Source organism: Bidens hawaiensis, unplaced genomic scaffold, assembly GCF_021521415.1.
Source record: "Bidens hawaiensis isolate Kalapana, Puna unplaced genomic scaffold, B.hawaiensis_p1.1 tig00040619_1, whole genome shotgun sequence".
NCBI lineage: Eukaryota > Viridiplantae > Streptophyta > Magnoliopsida > Asterales > Asteraceae > Bidens > Bidens hawaiensis.
The window spans coordinates 34,740-54,762 of NW_027505670.1; the positions used below are offsets into that span (position 1 = coordinate 34,740).

General features: G+C 32.1%; 1 pseudogene across 1 annotated transcript; it reads left to right on the forward strand.

Annotated features, from left to right (window-relative positions):
• Nucleotides 1-8,343: 8,343 nt before the first annotated feature.
• On the forward strand, nucleotides 8,344-19,181 carry LOC143614645 (GTPase ERA-like, chloroplastic; annotated as a pseudogene). Its single transcript, XR_013150322.1, has 9 exons — nucleotides 8,344-8,626; nucleotides 17,413-17,558; nucleotides 17,651-17,791; nucleotides 17,873-17,986; nucleotides 18,064-18,189; nucleotides 18,269-18,367; nucleotides 18,435-18,536; nucleotides 18,614-18,715; nucleotides 18,822-19,181. The product of XR_013150322.1 is annotated as a GTPase ERA-like, chloroplastic (transcript).
• Nucleotides 19,182-20,023: the final 842 nt, after the last annotated feature.

Genomic DNA, 20,023 nt, shown 5'->3' on the forward strand with positions numbered 1-20,023 from the left:
GTCTGGTATGATAACGTCATGTGTGGACTGAAGTTGCAAAGACTAGACGAATTTGACGAATTTGCAAAGACTAGAAGACGAATATATGCATTAAGTGGACTGTAAAGGGGTGTTAGGTGCTAATCGAACTATTTATGTGCTTATATTCAATATGGAAGGTTTAGATATTCAGTCCATGATTACTAGATTCAATCTAAATTATCGGATCAAGGATTAAAAGACAATGTGATATTTTTTTCATAATAATATAGAACTTTTAGTGTGATATTTTAGTAATAGTAAAAATATAGAACTTTTATTGAAAGTTTATTATGTAGAGAAAAGGTATTTGTAAAAATAAAAACTCAAAAAACATATTTCTTTATTAAAAGTTTAAACCTTACATTAACAATCTTCTCTACAAGACTACAACACGCTCACATTTGCATAAGAGTATGCTCATGTTCGCTAGAAATATGAATCAAGTGTTTAATGATCGCTGTTATTTGTTTTTGTACTTGAACACTTGAGTTTACTGATTTGTCTGAACCTTATATAGGCTGATATACTAGATGTGTTTTAGACATCTAAAGCATCAAACTCTTATGAGTCCGTGATATGACAAAGCTAGTGACTCTTATCATAAATGGGATGGTAGATGACTCCGTGACACTACATTATGACGTGACTTTTATGATGAACATACTAGAGAACCCATGTAAAGTTCTTACCAAGTCTAACAACTCCACAAACCAGATAAAACTAGTTTTATACCCGTCCGGTAGACGGGAATTATAAGCTTATAATGACATGACTAATTTTCTTTACATTGCAAATAAAAATATATTTTTTTAAGATAGGATCAAAGTACAACTCATTTTAACTTATGAGTAAAAAATAATCAACTACGCTAAAAGAAACGACAAGGCATATGGACTCATAAACGCAATATATATTTTATGATGAAAATAAAACAGAGTGAACAAAGGGAAAATTTATGATTTATGAATGAAATTTGACATAAGTAACATACAAAATAACTCAATTAAGACATATAAACCCTGCAACTAAATCTTTTTTTCATCAAATAATCATATATTCTTTTGAACAGTCATTTAATAAATGAACAGATTGGATTACTGTAAAGCAATACCTTCACTCTTCCATTTAATATTTATTATATGTACTGAATACAAAAATAAGTATCAAACAACACATGTTGACAACTTGAATTCATATTTCCAAACACTATTTCAACATATGTAATCTGAATTCCTTTGGATCTTGAAGTAACCGGATCTGATATATCTTTTTAAGATGATCAAGTAACCATGGATCTATGTCATAGAAACATGAATTTTGTAGCAGAATGTACCAGCGTTCGTAAACACTTCGGCGTGAATATCAAGTAAACACTTCGCCAACCAGATTTAGAGGTAATTGGGTTGGGCCATAACTTAACTTTCAAAGCACAAATATATTAAATATCGCAAGCTACTAAAAATCAATATGTAAACTCATCCAAACCAAATTACAAATATAGTCAAACTATAAAACATCATATATAATTCCAAAGTCAAACTATTTGATTACAATAACTTTATAAACAATCAAAGAATCAAACATAAACCAATATTGAAAAGATAAAAACAACTCCAAATGACCATTTTCTAAACATATTTCTATCTGTAACAAATGAATAAAAGAATAATAATCATCTAGTAACAAATTTTTACCTCCTACAAAGAATAATTACTAACTGTATACCATCATGCCTCCTCCTCCTGCTGCTGCTGATGCGACCCCGAACTCCTCGCGACATCTGGGACCCACGCCGACACGGTATAAAGCGGTTCACCCGAACCACATTAAAGTGATCCTTGCAGTTGCCCCACCATCAAACCGCCTCCTTTCCACTTTAAACGAACCTGGGCCATACGAATGCTGGTACATTCTGATTATCATTTCGCTCTGAACAAACTTTCAACAATTGGCACAAGTCATCATTAGCAGCAGCTGTGAATATCAAGCAAACACTTCACCAACCAGATTTAGTGGTTCCAACTTGTGAGTTTATCATCTGTTTGGAAAACATCATCTTGCTTTAATGAATCCAATTCTATTCTATAGTCAAAAGCCAAAACACGTTAGAATCAAGAAGGCATACCTGAACAATGCAATCAACACTTAATCTTCTGCTTGATTCACTCCAGCTATTTCTCATAAGCACAACAAACGGTTTCAAGATGTCCTTTTGGAATGTGAAAAATACCATTCTGCAAGCTCCAGGTATTTCATGTGAAGTTGTCTTAAAGAATCTAGAGCACACATTACTATTTTCTCATCATGATGGCTCCCAGCTGATAGAAAATAGTTTGCAAGAACATACCATATTCTAGCATATACCTGCAAAGTTTTATGCATACTTTAATCAATTAAAAGTAAAAGATATTGTCACCAAGCATAGTTGTTTGGATTATGTGATTACCAGGCAGCCCCGTGTTTGTAGTAGACGGATTTAAAATTGACAGAGTTGAATCAATATCTAGAGAACTTATATTATCAAGTGCTGACTAAATTTCACCTAATCGTGTATTATGATTTGATAGAAAACGATTAAGCCACTTCCTTATGATGATGAGTCTCAGCCACTATACCTGCAATCATAGATAGTATTACACATCACAAATCAGATGTGGGGATTTTCAAATCAAAACTTACTCAAATCATCTCTACTGGTGGATATGTTTCAATTATTCAAATTAAAGATGTAGGAATTTTGAATACCTTTAGAAGAGTATCGATGTTAAAGCTAGGGAGGATTCGTACAAATTGGCAATTGAAGGCACCGCTTGTTTATTTATGGTGTTGGTGGCGGTTTGCTACCGAGGAAAGTGGTTTACGGCAGTTTGCAGAGAAGGTGAGAGAGTGCATAACCTCCACAAACTGCTGCTTCGAGAACATCTTTTTGGGGTTTAAACGGTCTAGATCGAAAGTTGATGACTTTGAACGGTTGTGATCAATCCAATTTTCAGTTTTCATAACGAGGAACAATATATTGTATAATTGGTCATCACCGTTTTTACACGTGTTCGAATATTTAAATATACATGAGTTTCTATTGGTGATTCTAAACATATGAATTGCGTAGCATCAAACATATGAATTGCGTAGCATCTCATTCATGTATAATTTAAACAAATCATATGCCCAGCTGACAAGTTAACGTATACACTATATGAATGAGGCTCCTCTCATTCATGTATGATTTAAACAAATCATATGTCCAACTAACAAGTTAACGTATACGTTATACGGACGAGGCTCGTACTGCTCCTTTATTTGTGTATCCAGGTATTTAGTGTCCACTAGTTTTCTTATGTAATGCGTAAGGGTTTTCTTTATCAATGCGTGAAGTTTAAACATGCGTAGACACTCCATAACTCATCTAAGCACATACATAAAGCGATATTGTTATGCATCGATGGTATTTTATCAACGATGGTGATTAAAATATACTAGATTTAGAGTCACAAGATTAATCAATGGATGTGGTTATAGCACAAGTGACTTATACAACATCTTCAACTTATCATAATGCTATAGCACAAGTGCTGATGCAACGTAGTAATACCTGTTCATCGTAATGTTATAGCATTACTAGTGACTCGCATAAACTATACTTCTAAATTACAATTTTTTTTTGTTAACCATGGAACTTGAACACCTGAAAATAAAAATTCTTATCCAATACGCCTTGATACAGCAAAGACGAAAAGCTCTTTGATTGTGATTTTCTATTTACTAAACATGGCGTAAAATTTATCAATTTTGGAAATTAGGACTCTTGGTTACATATTTTTTATTAGAAATTTAAAATAGATAAGTTTTCTTTTTGTTCGACTAAATATAATATTGGGATTGAACACTTAACATCCTATTCTACACCATAATTAGTTCTAGGGGTGAACAGAAAACCGAAAAAACCGAACCGAAGCATTAACCGACGGTTAAGATTTTGTTTTTTCGAAAAACCGAATTGGTTTTCCTTTTTAGAAAACTGAAAATAATTGAACTGAACCGATTGATGGTGATGAAGATTATAAATATGATGAAGACTGAGACTAAACTTTGAAGATGAACAAGATGATTAATGAAGATTGGGACTAAACTTTTATTATTTTTTAATTAAGAACTTTGATAAATTTTAAACTCTACTACTCTAACTTTGTATTCATATGGTTTCATTGAGCACACGCCTATTTTTATTTTTTGAATTCAATATATATATATGGTATGCTCTTATGTGGTGGGATTTAGAGAGAACCCCTTTTAAAGAGAAAACTAGAGAACTAATAAAAAAATATTTTTAACTTTTTTAAAAAAAAAATTGTGATTTTTTTCTTTCCTCCTAATAAGATGATATTGTTCCTTAAAAAAAACGTCGATGTAGTGCATATATACACCAATATGTATTGCATATATACAATGTGTTTTATTGCATATAATGCGACACAGTTGCCTTATTCAATACACACTATTGAATATATACACAACACTAATAATTATATGCAACACACACTATAGTATATACGTAATACAACACTAATGCACATATGCACTATACTGATTTTTTTTATTTTTGTATATAATATAACACTATTGCACTAATATAATACAAAAAATTGCACATATGTTTTTCAATATTATTGCACATATCTAAATACACACTAGTGCACATATGCAGTAAAAAAATCGATGTATTGCATACTTGCACTACAATGAGTTTTTTTTTTATTTTTTTATTTTTACATATATTTTTTAGTGAAGAATAACAACATATAAGAAGGATGAAAATAAAATTTAAAAATATTTTTTTAATTTAATTAAAAATATTTCTTTGTTAGTTCTTTCTCTAAGAAAGTGTTCACTCTTGATCATCTCCCACGCTCTTATAAGTTTAAAATCATCATTTTCATTTTTAAAATCTATTTGCAATGCCTACACAAAATTGAAAAAGAAACCCGACTATAACCGAACTGAAACCGAAAACTGAACGGTTTGTGTATTAAAAAACCGATACCTCCGGTTTTCATTTCGCCTAATAACCGAGCCGAATCAAGCTGTGCTCTACCCTAGTAATTGCGTTACCATCTCATCAAGGTGAGGATGAGAGAACATATAATATAGTTAAAAACTAGGATAATAACCCGTGTTGCACACGGGTGGAAAACATATCAAGAAACAATATAAAATGTAAAAAAACATATTCAATCAACACAAATATTTAACGTAAGTTTTTTACTATCAGATATTACAAAAGATGTTAAACTATGTTTATAACATAAAAAGAAAATACTTTATAAATAAATAATTCAGTAAATAAGGAATAATATAACATAAATGAACCATCATACCTGAAAAAAAAATACACTAGTAACAGATTTTGTAATATTATTTGAAAACTAAGTTTACAAATACATACCAGGTTTAAACTTATATTTTAACCCGTGTAGAGTTTTCGTTCAAAAACCTTTTGAAACAAAAAATGTCGGGTTTAAAACCGTAGCTTGCATTCGATTCTCCTGTCATGAAATAATAATAATAATAATAATAATAATAATAATAATAATGTGAAGATAATTAATAAAAAGAGTAGTATAGAGAAAGGAAAATATAAAACAATAAAAAACTTACAGATTGATCCATGAGGACCATCTCATCAAGAAGTCCTCGTTTGAAGTGTTTGTTATCCTTGACGGTCCATACTCTCAAAACTTTAACCTTAACTATGGATGGAGATGTTTTGAGAACATCAATTTCATCCAACATTGTAAAGCTTTGAACCTTCATTGTAATATGTTTTAAATCAAACGATAAAAGACTTTACTGAAATAATTCGTTTAAATATAAAATTTATAATTAACAGTTGAAGAACTTACTTTGTAAAAGTTTCAAAAGCAGAAGATTGTTTTAATGTGGAGAATGCATCTATGAGCGGATGTTATATACTACATATGGAGATGTTTATTTTTGATAAACACCGTAAGTTCAGAAACCGTTTTAATTAAATAATAAATACAATAAATCGAATTCAATATAATGCAATATACATCCTATAAATAAGCATATAAATGCGGCATATAATTTGTAATAAAAATCCAGGGCTTGATTTTTGGAACTATCAAAAATTAGACATCTAACTCTGATAATAAACCAATTTGACCTATTGAATAATTTAGAAACCGTTTTAATTAACCCATTTTCTTTTATTTTATTTTTATTGAAATGTTTGTCGGGGATCCATCCCCTTTAAAAAAATTCCTGGTGTGTATTTTGTAAGATTGTTTTAATTGTGTTTTTGTAAGATTGTTGTTGCAGGATTGTTTTAATTAAAAATAACAGTTTTTGTAAGTTTGTGAATTTATAGTCAATATATAACTAATTGATCAACTATATTAAAAATGATTTTAGTTTTCAAAAATAACAGTTTAATTTTACCAAAAATTAATTGTGAATATGTGGAAAATAATTATATGGAAATGTGATGATGTGGAGTCCTATGTGGACATCCTAGATTAATGATACGTGGATAGAATTGAGTTGCTTTATTATATTAGTTAGATTATAACAGTTAGGTTTCTATCCATATATAATAAGATATTCAAATTTTAAATTGATAGGTCATAAAAATAAATTAATATTAGTGAAACTTGAAAAAAGCCGTATTATGAACAAAAAATCACAATATATAAACATAATTTTAAGTAACAAACACATTAAACATCATATCGATTAACCGATAATTTAAAAAAAAAATCATACCTTTACACACTAAATAGATTAAAACATAAATCGATTAATATGAATAAATTAAATATCAAATCTATTAACCGTTATTTAAAAAATCATGCAGTTAAACCCTAAATCCAATAACAGTGAATCAGTTTGATGTTGTTATATCACAAAAAATGATTAAACACTAAAATATAAATCATACATGATAATTGCAAACGATGAACATATTTAATGTTATTTGGATTATGAAACCGACAAATCATGAAGAACCGGTTATAGATGAGGCAAAGAATCTGGTTACAAACGATGGGGAGCGTTAAAATTTTTGAACGAAGCATGTGCCTTTTAAAGAAGAAACGATGAACAATTTAAACCTAGTAAATTTAATAAGTTTTTTAATTCTAACAATAATTAGAATAATTAATATCATAATTACATTAATAAGTTACAAAAATATAAAAGTCAATATCATTAATTAAAATTTTATTGTGAATATGTGGAAATTAGATTTATGGAATGTTGCTAACATGGAAGCCTATGTGGACAACCTAGACATGTAGAAAAAATTATGTTGCTTTAATATATTAGTTAGATTGGATGCTTGTTAAATCACTTTCTATTGTTTGACTAATATTATACCAAATAAAGGAATGTGTTAAATATAATAAACTAATATTTTAATTATTATAGCAGTTAGGTTCCTGTCCATATATAATAAGATTTTCAATTTTTAAATTAATAGGTCATAAAAATAAATTAATATTACTGAAACTTGGAAAAATGCGTATTATGAACAAAAAATCACAGTATATAAACATAATTTTAAGTAACAAACATATTAAACATCATATTGATTAACCGATAATTTAAAAAAAATCATACATTTAAACCCTAAATAGATTAAAACATAAATCTATTAATAGGAATAGATTAAATATCAAATCTATTAACCGTTTGTATAAAAAATCATGCAGTTAAACCCTAAATCTAATAGCAGTGAATCAATTTGATATTAATTTTCTTTATTGTGAAAAAGTTAATAATAATATACTTAGGGTTTGATGATGAAAGAGTTTCATAAATAAATGATATGTTATAACCCATTTAAAAGCTATTTGGATCTAGTGACCAATGACCCGCTTATTTTTTTTACTATAAAATTGTTTATTAATTATAAATAATATTTTTTTTTAAAAATTGGATATTAAATTTTAGTATATCTCTATTTTATAGGATTTTCATATCAAATAATTGGTAAGATTAATTTTTAATTTAATAAAATGTTATTACCCGTTTAAGAGCTATCTGGTTTTGGTAAGACCCATACCCATGAGTTTGGGTTAAATCAATGAGAGACCTCGATTTAAAAATTAAGCAATATGATGGCTTCAATAAAATATGGGAGTTTTGTAGTAAGAAAAAATATATAAAATTAGAAATAGAAAGACCCGCAGCAAAGAGAAAGAGAAAGAGAGAGAAAGAAGATAAGTTGAGAGACAGTGTGTTGTGAGCAATGAAACAATGGCAATAAGAAACCCTCAACAAAGGCAATAAACGCATGGCATAATGGAACTTGGCCGTCAAACCATATCTCCGGCTCTTCTTCCCTTGTCTATCCACCGTTGTCCTCTCTCCAATCTCCGCCGTCAGTTTCAATTCCAGACATCACCCGCCAAGCACCGCTTATTATCATGTTCTCAAAGCCAATTCAAACTAGAAGAAGACGATGATGATTATGGAACGTCGGCGTTTTTGTCGTTGAGCTCGAAGCCAGATAGGAACATGGCGATGCTAGACGATTATGAGATGGAGGAGCTTGGCTATTCCCATGACCCTAACCATCGCACCGGTCACTCACTCACTCACTTTCTTCAATTCAAATGTTTGTAGATAGTTTTGACCTAGGAACACAATTATTATTTGTTTAATTCAACTGCTTTTTTGATACATCAATAACATATACATTGTACGAATAATAATAATAATAATAATAATAATAATAATAATTGTAACACCCCAACCCGGAACAGGCTAACGTGTTACTATTACAGATATCAAATCAACGCCACAATCCAAAATACAACAAAAATTAATGCAACCTACGTCATATTATTAAACAAACTGAATTAACTTTTATAAGCTTGAACTTCATTTTTATCTCTCATCACTAAATTCCCCGAATCCCGGATTACCTGAAAACAAAATAAGAAAAACAAAACAAGAAAACACGGCTGAGCCAAAAATTGCCCAGTAACGGAAAGAACAATAGTATAGGTAAGGACAGACGTAAGAGAATAAATATACGAACTTCAATTCAAACTCGAAACCAACCCTTTTCACCGAAACATATACTTAATAAAATTCGGATGTATGATCCGACACTTGGCCAGAACATGGTCAAACGCATGCGGAAATATATCAGAACTATAATAAAAACACCCAGAGCCAGAAACATATAACTTGTAACATATAATGTGTGACGTGTAACATATAACGTGTAACATTTAACTGAACTATAATTAAATGCGAAACATAATCCGATACACGATCGGGACGTAATCTGAATATACTCAAATTTAACCAAATGCGTATACACATATCAAAACGGACCAGAAATATAGCGAAACAAAATATAATTACTAAAATACACGACGATGATGTTAAAATAAATAGGTCGTGTAATACGGAAGCACCCAGAGCCTAAACAGAGGGGTACACAGCTAGCTAGTCCATGCACCAAGGAGACGGTGTGGGTGGCGTGCACACATTGTTCCATCTCAAACAGAAGTCAGGAGTCAGGAGTCAGAAGTCGGAGCTAAGATCGATCTATACGCCTCTAAGTGGCCAAGGTACTACATGAGTACTTTCAGAGACGCCGTGAACTTTGATTACGTACTGTCACGATAAGTGCCATGTCAGGAGTCAGGAGTCAGGAGTCGGAGCTAAGATCGATCTATACGCCTCTAAGTGGCCCTAATACTTCAAAAGTACTAGTTAGAGACGCCGTGAACTTTGATTACGCACTGTCACGATAAGTGCCATGTCGTTGACGCCCCAACGACAAGTCAGAAAATGCTCGGGTAACAGAGTACTGAAACTAGTAACATATAACTAAAATATATTATATAAAATAACTGAACTCAAAATATGACCGACGCGTAACGAAAATCCGTGCTACAAAGTAACGGAATAGATTCAATACTATTAGTAAACGAGAACAAAAGCCGCACTACGAAGTAACGGAATATAATTAATACTATTAGAGAAAGAAACCAGAAACCTTACTACGAAGTAACAAGAAACAGAATCCGTACCACTACGAGAACGGTGGAAACAATATAAAGCTAAAAGAAGAAAAACACGGAATCCGAACTACGAAGGAACAAAATATAATACTATGAGTAACAAAAACAGAAACCGTACTATGAAGTAACAAGAAACAGAATCCGTACCGCGAAGTAACGGAATAGAGTTAATATACTATGACTAAAAGTAAACAGAAACCGTACTAACGAAATATAATTAATACTTCGAGTGAAGAAATACAGAATCCGTACCTTAGGAGCCGACAAGTAGGCAAAACAACTCAATTCGTCGTTAATAACAAGGAGAACCTACAATTTAATTTCTTCCTTAAATACTGAGAGTTAATTAACTTCGTCATTCCGGCGACGGAAAGTTTTTATTATTATTATTATTATTATTATTATTATTATTATTTAGCGTAACCATTTAGACATTGGTTAATGCCTAAACGAACAAAAATCATCAATTTCATTCTATAAATCAATTAACCTCATAGTTACTTTATCTATTCTTATAAAATTACGTTTGAAAAATAGACTGCATATTTAACAAATAGGTGTTAGCTACATAGGCAATTGTATGTATACGAATATGACACTGATTATTTAGTTTACTTGGTTGCTTGTTAAACTTCTTATATATGCTCTAAATAACTACCAGAAAGATGGTGAAGCCATGCATGCATGCATGTATAAATATTATCAGTATTAAGATTAACAGAATAAAAATCCACTATACAAAACTATCCGTATGGTAACGTTTAAATTCTAATTTAAAAAGATTCGCATCGCCGGAACAGAACCGAACACGAGTGATTAACGTAGGATCTGAATTCTTACCTTGCGACAGCGGTCGAACACAAATAAACTCGAGGCAGCGCGGCGAGTAACACGGACAACTATGGCTGAATTGGTTACCAAACGAAGCGACGAAATTTCATATTTAGATTTCAAGGAAAAGGAATTCAAAGGAACAAACTGACTTAAATACTAGGGTAATAAGCCATACGGACCTAGAAGAAAATTAACTTCGCGTAGTTGTCGGCGGCTCCGGTATTCTTGATGGCTTACAAACGGTAGCAAACGAAGGCTTCCTTTGCGATGGTGATTTCTCTAGCGAGCATCAACGCTTGATGATGTCATAATGGCTATCATGGTTTTTCAAGAAACGCGGTTTTGAAAGGGTATAAATTGCCGAAAAGAAACGTGATTGATAATGAATCCGTGGGTCTGTTGTAACTTATGGATATGGAGTTGGAGGGGATAAGGGTCATTTAAAAAGAAAAACATATATCCAACAAGAATGGGATTAAGTTGTTTTAAGTATTTTGGATAATTATTTATTTATTTGCTTTTGTTTTAACTTTATTTTAACTCAAATATCATATTCGTTCAAAATAACTATGCACAAATTATTATTATTAGTAGTATAATTATTGACGTATACAATAAAAATTTTATTTTATTGTTTAAGAAATTTCTGGGTATTACATTAACGGTTGGACTAGACAAGATAAAGTTCATCGTCATCAAGGGGATTTTAATAGTTTTCATAATAAATCCTTTAAAATGGGTGAAGATTTGCTTAACCAAGATCAATCGCTACAAACTTTTGTTGATAAAAAGAGTGAGAAGGAAAAGTCCAATTATCGACTTAGATTAGGTGCTTCTAGTAGTGCTACAAAAAGACAAGTGAAGGTAGGGGCACCATTTCGTGATCATGATGAATCAAAAGATTCATTAAATAAAGGGCTTTTCTTGGAAATTTTAGAATTAATTGGAGAACAAAACGAAGAGCTTGGCAAGGTTATTTTAGGTAATGCACCCGGGAATAGCCAAATGACAAGTCCAACAATTTAACAAGATCTTAAACATTGCTTTTGTATTTATACTTGTAAGATAAATATGTTACTTTACAAAAATCATTATGTTACTGACACGATTTTATGAAGTTTAAAAATAAATTATCCAACTCAACTGTATATATTTTCTTATATCCATTACTAATATTTATTATTTTAAATATTTTAAATATGCGGATATTACAATTCTACCTCCCTAAATAAAATTTCGTCCTCGAAATTTCTAGTTATCCATGCGCAATCAAACTTTGACGTAACGGATAAGAAACATAACTTCAAGCGGTAATGATACCAAACAAAACTTAAATGGTAAACTAAAATATTTAACTGAGAATACTTAATCATATTACTGAAATGAAACAGAAAATTTTTCTCTAAATACATATAATTGGGTGTATCACAAAAATGTCAAACGAAGACATCTAAATGAATCCTATAACTAGTAACCGAGACAAAACAACTAACTGAAACAGGTGACTATAAGTGGAACTTAAAAACGGTAACAAATTTGATCCTTCATAATTTTAAAAACTCAAAACATATCAAATTCAAAAATCAAATTTTATAAGTTTACATATTTTTTTTTTACTCATATACAAATAAATAAATAGATAAATTAATAAACACATAACACTAGCACAATAAAGTGAAAAATCTTATGACGAGGTCATATCGGATGGAGTATTAGAGGAACAAAATCTGCATAAAAGAATTTTTGTAGCACACATGCGTACCTGTAAATTCACGATTACGTTCGCGACCATAATCGTCAATTTACCTTACGACTGTGTCCTAACAAGCCTTCCATTATGCATTTTAAAAACATGGCTTGGCTTATAACAAAAGAGTAATGTGATGACAAAATAATTAAGAAATGATGTTTATTCAAATGCATAATTATCGCGGAAAATGTCTAGATGCGTGCGTGGTAGTAAAGTCTGAATCGAGTGTAGAGGGTACGTAAGTCAAAGTCGTGATCCCTTTAGTTGTGTAGCGTTGTCTTCGAAAGTCATTTCCATATTTGTATAGTGTAAGCATGAACAATTTATTCAACTAAATGAAATCCGGAAAGTCAGAGATTGACGTAGGTGCCTAGAAAGGACTCTAAAAATAGACCGAAAATCACAAAATGATCGGCACGAAGATTGATATGAAATATTAATCCTAACCCAACGTCTACCCATTATATCACAAGTCTGATCTTAAGGTTTAAGTTTTCTACAGGAAAGAGCCTTAGCTCTGATACCATAACTGTAACACCCCAACCCGGAACAGGCTAACGTGTTACTATTACATATATCAAATCAACGCCATAATCCAAAATACAACAAAAATTAATGCAACCTACGTCATATTATTAAACAAACTGAATTAACTTTTATAAGCTTGAACTTCATTTTTATCTCTCATCACTAAATTCCCCGAATCCCGGATTACCTGAAAACAAAATAAGAAAAACAAAACAAGAAAACACGGCTGAGCCAAAAATTGCCCAGTAACGGAAAGAACAATAGTATAGGTAAGGACAGACGTAAGAGAATAAATATACGAACTTCAATTCAAACTCGAAACCAACCCTTTTCACCGAAACATATACTTAATAAAATTCGGATGTATGATCCGACACTTGGCCAGAACATGGTCAAACGCATGCGGAAATATATCAGAACTATAATAAAAACACCCAGAGCCAGAAACATATAACTTGTAACATATAATGTGTGACGTGTAACATATAACGTGTAACATTTAACTGAACTATAATTAAATGCGAAACATAATCCGATACACGATCGGGACGTAATCTGAATATACTCAAATTTAACCAAATGCGTATACACATATCAAAACGGACCAGAAATATAGCGAAACAAAATATAATTACTAAAATACACGACGATGATGTTAAAATAAATAGGTCGTGTAATACGGAAGCACCCAGAGCCTAAACAGAGGGGTACACAGCTAGCTAGTCCATGCACCAAGGAGACGGTGTGGGTGGCGTGCACACATTGTTCCATCTCAAACAGAAGTCAGGAGTCAGGAGTCAGGAGTCAGAAGTCGGAGCTAAGATCGATCTATACGCCTCTAAGTGGCCAAGGTACTACATGAGTACTTTCAGAGACGCCGTGAACTTTGGTTACGTACTGTCACGATAAGTGCCATGTCAGGAGTCAGGAGTCAGGAGTCGGAGCTAAGATCGATCTATACGCCTCTAAGTGGCCCTAATACTTCAAAAGTACTAGTTAGAGACGCCGTGAACTTTGATTACGCACTGTCACGATAAGTGCCATGTCGTTGACGCCCCAACGACAAGTCAGAAAATGCTCGGGTAACAGAGTACTGAAACTAGTAACATATAACTAAAATATATTATATAAAATAACTGAACTCAAAATATGACCGACGCGTAACGAAAATCCGTGCTACAAAGTAACGGAATAGATTCAATACTATTAGTAAACGAGAACAAAAGCCGCACTACGAAGTAACGGAATATAATTAATACTATTAGAGAAAGAAACCAGAAACCTTACTACGAAGCAACAAGAAACAGAATCCGTACCACTACGAGAACGGTGGAAACAATATAAAGCTAAAAGAAGAAAAACACGGAATCCGAACTACGAAGGAACAAAATATAATACTATGAGTAACAAAAACAGAAACCGTACTATGAAGTAACAAGAAACAGAATCCGTACCGCGAAGTAACGGAATAGAGTTAATATACTATGACTAAAAGTAAACAGAAACCGTACTAACGAAATATAATTAATACTTCGAGTGAAGAAATACAGAATCCGTACCTTAGGAGCCGACAAGTAGGCAAAACAACTCAATTCGTCGTTAATAACAAGGAGAACCTACAATTTAATTTCTTCCTTAAATACTGAGAGTTAATTAACTTCGTCATTCCGGCGACGGAAAGTTTTTATTATTATTATTATTATTATTATTTAGCGTAACCATTTAGACATTGGTTAATGCCTAAACGAACAAAAATCATCAATTTCATTCTATAAATCAATTAACCTCATAGTTACTTTATCTATTCTTATAAAATTACGTTTGAAAAATAGACTGCATATTTAACAAATAGGTGTTAGCTACATAGGCAATTGTATGTATACGAATATGACACTGATTATTTAGTTTACTTGGTTGCTTGTTAAACTTCTTATATATGCTCTAAATAACTACCAGAAAGATGGTGAAGCCATGCATGCATGCATGTATAAATATTATCAGTATTAAGATTAACAGAATAAAAATCCACTATACAAAACTATCCGTGTGGTAACGTTTAAATTCTAATTTAAAAAGATTCGCATCGCCGGAACAGAACCGAACACGAGTGATTAACGTAGGATCTGAATTCTTACCTTGCGACAGCGGTCGAACACAAATAAACTCGAGGCAGCGCGGCGAGTAACACGGACAACTATGGCTGAATTGGTTACCAAACGAAGCGACGAAATTTCATATTTAGATTTCAAGGAAAAGGAATTCAAAGGAACAAACTGACTTAAATACTAGGGTAATAAGCCATACGGACCTAGAAGAAAATTAACTTCGCGTAGTTGTCGGCGGCTCCGGTATTCTTGATGGCTTACAAACGGTAGCAAACGAAGGCTTCCTTTGCGATGGTGATTTCTCTAGCGAGCATCAACGCTTGATGATGTCATAATGGCTATCATGGTTTTTCAAGAAACGCGGTTTTGAAAGGGTATAAATTGCCGAAAAGAAACGTGATTGATAATGAATCCGTGGGTCTGTTGTAACTTATGGATATGGAGTTGGAGGGGATAAGGGTCATTTAAAAAGAAAAACATATATCCAACAAGAATGGGATTAAGTTGTTTTAAGTATTTTGGATAATTATTTATTTATTTGCTTTTGTTTTAACTTTATTTTAACTCAAATATCATATTCGTTCAAAATAACTATGCACAAATTATTATTATTAGTAGTATAATTATTGACGTATACAATAAAAATTTTATTTTATTGTTTAAGAAATTTCTGGGTATTACATTAACGGTTGGACTAGACAAGATAAAGTTCATCGTCATCAAGGGGATTTTAATAGTTTTCATAATAAATCCTTTAAAATGGGTGAAGATTTGCTTAACCAAGATCAATCGCTACAAACTTTTGTTGATAAAAAGAGTGAGAAGGAAAAGTCCAATTATCGACTTAGATTAGGTGCTTCTAGTAGTGCTACAAAAAGACTAGTGAAGGTAGGGGCACCATTTCGTGATCATGATGAATCAAAAGATTCATTAAATAAAGGGCTTTTCTTGGAAATTTTAGAATTAATGGGAGAACAAAACGAAGAGCTTGGCAAGGTTATTTTAGGTAATGCACCCGGGAATAGCCAAATGACAAGTCCAACAATTTAACAAGATCTTAAACATTGCTTTTGTATTTATACTTGTAAGATAAATATGTTACTTTACAAAAATCATTATGTTACTGACACGATTTTATGAAGTTTAAAAATAAATTATCCAACTCAACTGTATATATTTTCTTATATCCATTACTAATATTTATTATTTTAAATATTTTAAATATGCGGATATTACAATAATAAACTTGGCTAAAACAGCATATAGAGAGAATGCTTTTTTAGTATCGTAATGCATTTGGAACCTACCAAATGTCCTTGATTTTTAACGCAGAGAATATATCTTAAATATAAAAGTTGAAGAATTTCTCAAATGATTACATAGGGTGCACTTGTAAAAGGAATTTTAAATTTGGCAGGCTTGTCAGTTTTTCGAATTTGCAGATAAGCTCTTATATAGAGGTGCACAAACGGGCTCCAAAGTAAAAACCAGTTCGGGTTGGTCAATGAAAAGTCCAAACCGGTTTCTTGACTGGTTCTTATCAGTTTCTTGGCGGGTTCTGGTCTGTTATCCGCCGGTTTGGTTTCGTTTCACTGGTTTGGAACCGGTTTCAAAGAGTACTGGTTCCAAACCGGTTCGGTTTCACTCGGTTGCCAGTTCGGCTTAGAAACCGTTTTTTTGTGCACCTCTACTCTTATATACTGAAATTAAGACTAAGAATAGAACGCAATTATGGTAATCGATGAATAAAAAAACGCGTAAGGCTAAATGCAGAAAGCTTTGTAGATTGCAAAAGTTGGAGAAAAAGTCTTTATTTTCGAAATCAGAGCCTAGTGGAATTTGGGTCTCACAGCTGGACCAAACCATATCGTCGAGACCTTTCCGTCGACTAGCAGTAGGCTTTGTAATTCAACTCGTCGCCCAAGTTATGTCTTTTTATAGTTTGGGCCTTTTCTGTTCTGTTTTCGGACTTTTCCCCTATCAAGCTGGTCCGGATAAGAGTCTACTAACTCTGGAATCAGCTTCTCATCAATTTGTTATCGGTGATGCTGTTATATATGTCGATAATGCGGATAATTTGCACATAGGGATAACTTGTCTGAGTAATTCACAGGATATATAGCTGTCGTAGGCAAACCAAATGTTGGAAAAAGTACACTTTCGAATCAAATGATTGGGCAAAAGCTTTCAATTGTAACAGATAAGCCTCAAACAACAAGACATCGGATTCTCGGTATATGCTCTGCACCAGAGTATCAGGTTTGGCCATTCTTTGATCTAAGCTATGAAAGATTACTCTTGTTTGTTTTTTATTATAATGATTATGGTTTTGGTTTTGGTTTTTGTTTCAGATGATACTATATGATACACCTGGTGTTATTGAAAAGAAAATGCACAAATTAGACTCGATGATGATGAATAATGTGCGAAGTGCTGCCATTAACGCAGACTGTGTGTTAGTGGTTGTTGATGCATGCAAGACACCCCAAAGTGTAATATTAATTCCTTAAAGAAAGATTGATTATGTTGTATGTAATATTCATATCATTTGGTTAACATGTGTGTTATTCTAGATTGATGAAATGCTGCATGAAGGTGTTGGTGAGCTAAAAAATAACGTACCCATGTTGCTGGTTTTAAATAAGAAAGATCTTATTAAACCCGGTGAAATGGCAAAGAAACTTGAGGTAAGAAATGTATTTACTATTATGTTGGATGAGATAATTTGACAATATTATTTAATGTGGTATCATAATATCTGCAGTGGTATGAGAAATCTACTGATGCAGATGATGTCATACCTGTGAGTGCTAAATTTGGTCATGGAGTTGATGATGTAAAAGAATGGATATTATCTAAACTTCCTCTCGGGCCCGCGTTATATCCCAAGGCATGTTAGTAAAAATAATCTTTTTTGTCTTTTTATTATCATCTTAATCTATGATAAATAAGTTATTATCTTGGAGCAGGATATAACTAGTGAGCACCCTGAAAGATTCTTCATAGCTGAAATTGTTAGGGAAAAAATCTTCATGTAGTTTCGTAATGAAGTCCCTTATGCGTGCCAGGTAAATTTGCAGCACTCTTTAAATTTTTTTTCGAAAAACTCATTTTTAATATCTAATTGTTTGGCAGGTTAATGTTATAAATTATCAAGCGAGACCGAATGCTAAAGACTTCATTCAAGTTGAGATAGTTGTTGAAAAGAACACACAGAAAATTATCCTCATCGGGAAGGCACGTGATTGTTGCATTTTATTTTCTTACAAATTGCATTAATATTGGTCTTAAAATGTGATATTTTATTTAACCAGGATGGAAGAGCTCTAAAAGTACTAGCAACGGCTTCAAGGTTCGATATTGAAGATTTCTTGCAGAAAAAGGTTTTCTTGGAGGTATCATTTAGCATTATCTTGGTTAATGTATTGTTTAATATCGGCACACGTTTTTTAAGTTTTTAAGGTTATAAAAAGATTATGAATTGTACATGGTGATGAAAACAGGTTGAAGTGAAGGTGAAAGAATTGGAGACAGGATGAAGGGTTATTGAGGTACTATGGATATGGGGGTAAAATCAAGGCTTTGTGATATGAAAATCCATAGATGGCTCGGTTTTGGATGAGATTGATCGGTTTCTTGATTTGAGCAGAACAAGTTGTATACGCTAACCGGGATTTTGTATGTGTTTTATTATCAAGATATGCCATTGTTGTAATGAATATAGAAAATATTGGTTGTTAAGGTATTATAGGAAGGTGTTAGCATGTGCAAAAGTGTGTTTTCGGTTTAGGTTTTTCCTGTTATAATGTTATTGTAATATGTTATCTTGAAATTTGTTAGGATGTGAAATTGGAGTAATGATTGTTAAGGATGATGATAGAACTATACAAATACAAAAGTAAAGAAAAAAAATTACATGGTATAGAATTATTACGTTTTATAGAGGCATCGTCTATTATTCTATTAAGCCTCGTTATTTGGGCTTCGGTCCACTCGAAGGTACTTCTTATCTGGGCTCATTATAAGGCTTTCAGCCCACACAGGTTTGGTTTGGTCCAAACAAAACCTATGTATTGAGATTTGAGGACAATTCTCTTTAGGTTGGCAAGCAGATGACATGCAAACCTGAAATTCAAAACATATAACATATAGGATGGTTATTCAGGCACCGGATATGAAATTAGTTTAGAAAATACTGGTCATAGGACTATATAAACATCAAATAGTAAGAATGTGACTAGGAGTATCAACGAGTAATTTTTAACAAATTAATTGGTATACAAGGTATCTATTGGGTAATGAGTAATCAATTACCCAATAAGTATTAAGTTACACTTATCAATACATGCCTCTATTATCTTGGCCCCCAACCGATTAAAGATATTTAGCCTAATTTATTTTCTAATCTTTGCAAAAAGAATTGTCGATTGTTTTGATAGTCGTACTCATTCTTGGTCTCGGAAGTGGAGATGATACCCATGAATGTAATAGAGTTGGGTGAATTAGTGAATCTATCTGATTTACTCCAAAATGTGACTTTAGACTACCCACTATAGCAATTCGCAGACAAAAAACAAAACATTTTTTTCATTAAAAAAAACTTCAAATTTGTTTGTGGCCATCAATCCATTTGCTCTACCAATCCAAGTTTACAATCAATTGATGTATATTTTATTATATAACTTGTACTTTTGTATATTATTCTTTTACATTATTTAAAGTAT